We start from the raw sequence: 9,051 nt of genomic DNA, 5'->3' as shown, positions 1-9,051 counted from the left end.
GTCCCTTCCTTTATCCTTTGATGCCGTCACACTTAAGCATTGCGCCACCGCGTCAAACGCTTTCGCTTACACTCGAAGCATTGTATCAATCAAGTCGACTTTTTTCATTGTAACGCAAGAACTAATATCCTTCAGAAAACTTGGTCTGTGGCATTCGACTTGCTTGTAAATTAGTGGCTCCTTGATTGTCAAATAAAATGACCTCCAAAATATAAATCCGGACTCAACTCGAGCCAATAAAAATGGGCATCACGTCTCCGATTGGCAGGAAAGGCGTGCGTACTTCGAAGTAAGGCAGCCAACCACCATCAAGTATTTGCATTCCACCCGAAGAAAAAGTAGGCCTTAACTGTAAGTTCCGTAGTTCCCTGTATTCGAAACGGTGACATTTGACAATGTTTAACAGTTTATAAAATGTTACAGTTATCATTTGTCAAATTATTCCACACGATCTTGGTTGCCAACCACCAGTTCAGACATCCTCTCACTAAACACAGACAAGCCGCCGTCAAGAATGCCAGTTCTGGCCCAGCAATTTGTCACAGTCGACTGTGACACGGAACGCCACGCCTCTTTGGCCCAGCCCATCGGCTACACAAGTGGAACCTCGTACAATCTTTCTGCCGCCCCGCCATGAGAGCATCGATTTGGTCGAGCGCGTTCTCCAGCTGTCGCTGTTTGACCTTGGACTTGAACGACGCAATGATGCCAGCACCTTGTGGTTGAAGGTAAGCAGTTGTATTCTTCCGCAGCATTCGAACTCGAATGTTTCTCAACACAGTCTCGGTGTGAAGTAGGTGCGGTGGTGCATTGTCCACGAGCATCAAAAACTTTCGGTCTTGTGCAGCCATTTTGGCATCCAACGCATTCAGATACGTGTTGAAGATGTTACCATTCATCCAAGCCTTCTTACTTGCATGGTAGTCGAATCCGAGCTCTTCTCCAGACTGGCCACGAAAGCATCGCGGGCGAAGAGCACTACCCATAAAGAGCGGGTCGACGACATCACTCCCATCAGCATTCGTGGTAAGAGCAAGCGTGATTCTTTTCTTGTTCTTTTTTGTTCCGGGAACTCGATTGCGTGTAATTGAGCGGTGCGATGACATGCAGTAAAAGAACGATGTTTCATCCATGTTGTAGATGTTGCCGGCAAGAGTGTTTCCGATGGTTGATTTGGACGGCGTCGTCGAGAGCCCAAACGTTGTGGCTGCCCATATAGCCAAGTCAGAATAGGAAGCGCCAGGGCCGTTTAAGTGTCTCGAATATTGTTCATGCTTGTCCACCATGGACATCCTCGTTTTCGCCTTGGACTTCATGTTCAAGGTTGTAATATGCTTGTGACTGAAAGTAATACTAGTATGTGGAATTGACTATGAACACGAAAGATGGGAGCTAATTCAAAAATTTGAAAACAACCTTTCGACATTTAATAATATAAAAATATAAAAATTATCGAGTTTTCCCCGTTTCAATTAGCGAGGGAAATCAGTAGACAATATGAATTTGAATAAATGATATGAAATTATTTAAGTCATATGAATTTTGACTACCTTCATTTCAATCGAAAGTATTTTCGTAGGGCAGACATCGCGACAGAAGTTGTACCAGTCCGTTGCGGTTGCTGAAGCCACACGTAGGTCTTCAATCACGTCAGGAACCGGGTGTCGTGAGGCCCAATGCCGCATAATACGAACATTGGTGCGGACGGGGAGATTCGACTTGGAGAAAATGGAACCAGACTTCACACTTCGTTCAATTGACCCACACGTTGCGCGTCGGCAGCGCCAGCGTTGGGTGGCGGCAAACAGCTTCATGTCCTTCGAACAGTTTGGGTAGAGCATAGAGCATTTGATTGAGTAGCCCTACACTCATGCACCAGCGCAGGAAGTCGGCATCGTTCGCTGTAACCTGCATGACTCTGTCGAACGTGAAGTCCTCCAGGTCATCGAGGTTGTAGCGGGCATCCATGGGGTGGCTGTAGGTAGAGTGCACACTGTGGGATGGAATCAAGAATGAAGTTAACGGGGGTTGTTTGTGTTTCGAGTATTAATCCTATTGGTCCTTGGCTTCAAACATTTGACCTTCGTGCTCAAATCGGGGACGATAGTCACAAATGTGCCCCAAAATCATCCGGATGTTATCCGGATGATGTGATGCCCAAGTCAAGTATATTTGGTTTCTACGACACAACACAATTAAAATTGTTTTTAAATTCGACCGGGGGCAATACTGAAAGAGTGCCGACAACTGTTCGGTCTATCGCGAAACATGATGGTACCTTAGTTGAGTTGTTCCAGTCATCGCCTCAACCTAGTCGTCCGAAAGTTGATATCTATGCACTTTGACGACGTCATTCAAATGGTGCAGACCTTGATGGTGGCGCTTACCAGCCTGAACAACTCCGAAGCATTTTGGCGCTTGACAGCGCCACGGCTGCTACACCGAAACCGAAGGTACAAAACACGACTCGGTGGTCCTCACATATTCCATGCTGGAGCGCTACTTTCAGTGCTTGCCTATCTTGCAAAGTTGGCTCAAGTTGTCCAGCGGATGGCACCAACCAAGAATGAAATCATTCGACTCGAAGAAACTGTTGAAGTAATGAGAAGAAGGATTCAGAGCATCACACTTCTCCTGCAATTGACGACCTTAATCATGAAGGAAGCGACCTTTTTGACCAAATCGTCTAAGACTTTCCTTCCTCCATGCGGACGCTCAAATTATTCAATCCAAGGAATTGGAAAATGCAGTCGTCATGTTTAACGGGGGTGCGAACTTCAAGTGTTGAATAGGCCAGCTTTAGTCAACTTCAAGGTTGCAAGTGTGGATACAAATACTAATGATACCGATCAAGCTCTCACCTACACTGCGATGACCTTAAAGAGGGGAAGCATCGACGACCAACACGTACAGTACGACAACATGTTGAAGCACATTCCTCCTTCTCCCAACGTCATCGAACGGTTTTTTTCGATCATAAAGCTGATGTGAAGCCTCCAACACCAATGAATGCTTCCGATGACTGCACACGTTAATATTTCCCTCTAAGTCGATCCCAGGTTTACCATCGAAGCAATTGTCAGGGGTGTATTGATAGTACATACCATACCACTCAGCTAGTGTAGTACCTCACAGCTATACCCGATGTACCACCGCTCAGCAAAAGCCACCTCTCAGTATTTGCCGAGTATTAACTTAGCGTGACTTCGTACGTCTTGGTGGGTACCTACGAGTTCGCCGCATCCCTTGACTGCCATCACAGCAGCTTGCATCGTCTCGGAAGATGCATTTGCTCGTGCCTAGGGGAATGAATGAATGAATGATCAGGATATGGTGGTGGCTCTGTACATTTATCAACCAACCTCGTCGTCGGAGCTTTGGATGGCAGAGCTCGAGCGAGCTCATTTGATCACAAATTGTGTTGTAGATAGTCTTCGGTTCCAAGTCGCGGTCTCCGACGTCTGTCTTCATCGCAATGGGAGTCGGCTGAGCCATTCACAGTGGGTGGATCCGAATACCAATAACCGTTTATCCGAACAAGCGTACCACTGTACCATTGGTGCTGACTGTGTACTACCAGTAACGTTAACGTTACGTAAGATTGCCCGATATCAGAGAATGGCCCGAAACACTTTTCATGACGAAACTTATTTAATTACATATAAACTCTAGTGAATACTACGTAGTAGTACGTTTCACTGTTCGATGTATAGTGTTTTTAAATGTACAAAGTTTTCCTTATCACCAGGAATGGCATCCAATGTAGTTTCTCGTGAATTAGTTAACGGAGTACGGTGATTGATATACAGACATATAAGGCATCTGTCAGCTCGATAGGACCCGCGCTATTGACCTTGGCAATGTGGCGGTCAATGGCGCGGGTCCTGTCGAGTTGTCGACTATGGCATGGGTCCTGCCACAATAGCAACACGGCTATCGGCTGCGAAGACATACCCACCGACTGCCGCACGACTATTACCAACGCGGCAAGCAACACAACTTCGACCACCGCAAGACAGACCCCGTCAACCATGGCAGGATTGGCCACGGACCGGCGTAGACACGCAACCGGCCGCCTGCGACCAATGCTGCCGTGGCAAGTTTCGGCGGTAGCATCGACCGCAGACGAATGCGCCATCAGCCTCAACTGACCTACGCCGCAAGAGTCATCACCACAATTGATAAGTTATCGACTACGGCATACATACAGAACCGTGCCAGGTCACGACACAACTGCACCTGGACCTACGCCATCACACCAACCTTGGAGGTGTCGCTGCACCGATATCTTTATCCGGCCACTATAACCGGATACTGACTCCAGTAAATCCAGCCCAAGTCCATCGAATTGGTGGAGCTTTTACTGAAATATTTGCTGATCAACGAAATACTGAACATACTGGTGCGATGCGACGATATATCAGTAAATCGGCACACAGATTTACTGAATGGCCAGTAAATTTGGCTTAGAGTATCTCCAACGGTGGTTTTTATTGCTAAAACTAAAAAATATTTACCCCCAATGGATGTTTCTATTCTTATATAATAGCCACGAGTTTCTATTTGGACTGAAAATAGAAACTCCCATCATTCATTTCTATTTCACTTGCCATGGGCAAAGGCATCAAATGGACGACGAATGAAGATAACCAGCTGCTTGTGTGCACTTCGGAGGACCCCATCAATGGCGCCGACCAGACTACCGACTTCTTTTGGGCCAACGCCCATGGGCACTGGTAATCCGCTGCAGGAGGTGAGGCGCGATCGACACAAGCAATAAAGAACCGGTGATTTTGAACCGATCGACGCAGAAGTTATCTGGCTACTTTACCCAAGTCAAAGGACGGGAGGAGAGTGGAAAGACTGACGAAGTTGCTATGCAGGACGCTCATACTCTACATCTCTCGTTAGAGCACGAGATTTTTTAGCATGAGGGTGTGTGGTGTACGTTGAGCTGGAGCCCAAAGTGGCACGTGTTGCCACCGAGCAAGAAAGTAGCGCAGCTTGCTGAATCGTTTGATGAGAGTGATGAAGTTGGCGACAGTGGTGCAACTCGCCCAAGGTTGCAAAAAGGCGAAGCGCAAGGCGTTGGAGGAGACATCGATGAACCTAAAGCTGCAAGATCTCGTGCGTGTGCATGAGGACAAGAATCGACTATTTGCAGACTACATGTTGCTCAAAATGTTGTTGAACTCAACCTCCCCTCAAGATGTCGCCAATTTGTCTCAACTAAAAGCTGATTATGTCTCATAGCGCAGTCACACAGATCAACCAAGAACTGAGTAACTTTAATACCCTACTAGTTCATATTACAATCAACGACGGATTTGAAGGGACACTTTATTCTTCAATTTCACCATGACAAGGAAAATTCATTGGACGAAGGGCTTCGAAATTCGATTGATTTGTGGCCAACCAAATTGCAGGCCCTGCCATTTGAACAATTTCAAACAATCACGTATTTTAAATTGACCGGATCGATGAAGCGACTAGAATCATGCATTTGACGCGATAGCGCACTGGTAAAACACGTAGTGTGCCTTGAGTGAGCCCCGGGTTCATGTCCCGGGCGCGTCGAACATTTTTCCGAATAGCATACAAAGTGTAATATTATTTTTGCCGAAGAAAAGTTCATTGAGGAATAGCCTTAGCAAAACTACGATGGATTTCTTCCAGCGAAGTACGAGCCCATGCCTTAATGGCACGGTGAATCATCACCAAACGCTTTGCTCCACCGTACAGTCATGAGATCTACATCTTCCTCACTATCACCACCCTCGATGAGATCTTCTTCGAGCCACAAACTGCGCAGGTGACGTTTAAATGGGGCCGTAACCTTAACGTCCAAAGGCTGCACAGCACTTGCGGCATTCGTTGGGATGGCTGTCACAACACAACCGGCCTCGTCACTGGCGATCTTGACTCCTTCCTTGCTAACATGCGGGTCGAAGTTGTCGAGCAACAAAACCGAGGGCTTCCGCACTTGTGGCTTCAACACTTTACGAAGGTACATGGCCCAAACTTGTGAATCCATCCACACACTCTCTTGCACTGCGTATTGGTGCCCAAGAGGGTACGACTCAAACTCATTCACTTCGATCGTGCCACCGTGCATGCCACGCTTGATGAACAGGATGGAGAGCTTCTCGCCATTCGCAATTTTCGCCGTACCACCGCGTACCGACCAAATTGCATGAGGTGGCATGTCGTACGTCATAACCGTCTCGTCGACGTTGTTGATGCTATCGCCGCTCAACCCAGCGAACGCCTTGTGGTAGTCAGCAGCGAATCGGATGGCAGCAAGGTCTTCTTGAGTCTTATTTAATTTCGCTGGCTTCTGGCGTAAAAAGCCATGGCGGTGGCAGAATCGTTGCAGCAGTTTGAGCAGCGACTGCTATCCACAATTCTTGTTCGCCAGGTAGCCGTCGAGCCACTCGCGATGGTACCGCTTGAAGTAGTTGATGAGGTGGGTGCACGTTACAGCGCGTTCGGCATCACGAAGCTTGTGCATGAAGGCTTCGAGAGCGGCCGTGTCGGGGATCTCTTCGGGTCGATCAGCGCCATCGAGGTTGAAGCGCTTCGCCGTGCCATCGAAGGCGAGGAGTTTGGTGGCCTGGCTGGCCCAGCGTCCCAAGTTGCTCTTGGGGATGCCAGTCGCCGCCTCGACGTCTCGAGTTGATGCTGACTGCAGCGCTCTCAGCATGGCGCGCTTCACAGCCTGGGTGTAGCGACGTCGCGGCTTCTTCTGGGGACTGATTTTGTTGCAGCACTTTGGAGGCATTCTTTGAAGTGACTGGATGTGTGTCATCGCCTCCAAGTGCCCGAATTTTAAATGTTTCCGCGGCAAACCATACTTCGACCAATCATCGAGAATTATTTGCTTATTTGAATCTAATTGGCCAATGTTTCCCACCTTGTTGAAAACTTCCGTTGTCCCTTAAAATTCGTCGTTGATTGTAGTACTTTACTATCGCTCTCATGGTGATTTATCGAACACACATATTGCAACGACTTGTAAACCTCAACTACTAGTCAGTCGGGTGTAGACCTTTTTCCTGGAAGGTGCTCAATTATATCATTTTGCAATTCATTATGCCCGAATGCATCTCAAACTCGCGCCATATTAGAATATTAGAGGCCAAAGAGTATACTTCGCACGGCACTGTTCTCTTGGGACGTAGAAGAATCTACTCACTGTCATCGCTCAATAACCATGTTGTGCATGATAATGCACGCTTTCATTATGGTGCCCATGTCTCTTTGAAGCCAAAGCTTGCATGGCTTGGCCATAATGTGTCACCGACCTTGTAGGACGCCAAATGCTCGTTCGACGTCTTTACGACAGGTTTCTTGCACGCAGGTAAAGTACTGCATCTTGGCTATGTCGAGGGATGAAAGCGTCTTGACAAACACAGTCCAGTCAGGGTAAATCCCATCCACCAAGTAGTAAGGGGTCATCCAGCTAGTCCCGTTGATTTTTTAAGCAGAGCACATTGCCTTGCCGTTGTACAGATCTTGGTAGATAGGGGACCGGGCAAGGATGTTGATGTCGTTGTAACTTCCACACAATCGAAGAAGCAATGCCGAATCCAAAGGTCCTGGGTGGCAACCGCCTCCAAAACAAGTGATGTCATGCAATCCATTCCGGAAATTTGACCTGCCCATGCGCGGGGGCACTTCTCACGTGGATGATGATGGCTGGGTGCATGTTAGGATTTATGGGGTGATAAAGGTGCACCAACGGACTGTGGTTTTCATGTGAAGTCAGTGAAATTACGTGAGGACACCCGATGCCCGCCATGCAGCAAGGTTGAGCCAATGCAGCATGGACGTCCGCTTCTCTCGATGACGTCATGAATTTCACTTCGACACGTGGAATATTGTGGAGGTCCTCAAGGATTGGTTAGAATATATCCAATCATAAAATACTATCTCCAGATAACAATGAGTTGCACTCGCATATTTTTATAAATAGTATTATCCATCACTTTCAGCGTGCATACTTTATTCCATAGGATGATAAATCCGACCTCAAAATTGAATCCGACAATGCTTCCGACATATTTGAAACGTCAACATAATCCGGATGATGACACGACTGACGAATGATTTGATTGGAAGATTATAGCCAATTAGATAGCGAGAACAAATTTTGCACATCAGTGGACAATTTGCGGCCCAGCCGTACAGTTCAGCGGCCTCATGCAGCGGTGTCGTCCAGAGTGCATCTTTCTGCGGGAGACTTGGGCGAGGGGAGGACCCCTGGAATACCATCACCGGTAGCGTCGCTGGGAACTTGCGTACCTGGCGACCATGTAAACGGGGATGTGAACAGGTGCTGATGAACCAGACCGAATGTATCAGTTACACGAGTGGAGAGATGCACTCTGCCGACCATCGCAGCACTTCAAGCTGCTTATATACGGAGGTACGTTGATCCGAACATCACTATTAACGCTTTATGGTAGAATGAAGTGACAGACCATGGCATTTGCGATATTATCGATAGGAACAGCCGGAGGCCTTACGAGTTTGCGCGGCTTGTTGTGGCTGTGGGATTTGGTCACCCATGGTCACGATGCATGTGTTAAACGTTGAATTGCCATCGACAGGTATTCAACAAAATATTTATACTAGCATCTAGGCAAATTGATTTTGAGTTTGTATACGACGCCATCGTTAGGGTAGGCCGGGGGCCTTGGCTGCTTGTGTAGGGTATTGTGGCCGTGGGGTTTGCTCGCCCATGGCCACAGATGATATATCACAAGACGCATACTTCACAGGTACAATACTGACTTGGACGAGACAATTAAATTATGAATTATGAATGATGGAGCAAAGTTATGAATCTATTTGGAACTCAGGAGTCATCGTCGATAGGTGTCGGCGTGATACACTGTGTACACATGGTAGAGGTGGGATTTGGTCGCCCACAGCTATCATGAAATCAACATCGGTCGTCGGAGGCCTTGCCTGTTCGCGCGATGTGGCTGTTGGATTGGTTGCCCATTGCCGCGAGGCAAATAGTGGCCGCACAGGCCTCAGGTACCA

This window comes from Aphanomyces astaci, assembly GCF_000520075.1.
Source record: "Aphanomyces astaci strain APO3 unplaced genomic scaffold supercont1.59, whole genome shotgun sequence".
Classification (NCBI taxonomy): domain Eukaryota; phylum Oomycota; class Saprolegniomycetes; order Saprolegniales; family Verrucalvaceae; genus Aphanomyces; species Aphanomyces astaci.
The sequence above is the reverse complement of the archived record's forward strand: the minus strand, read 5'-3'. Positions refer to the sequence as shown.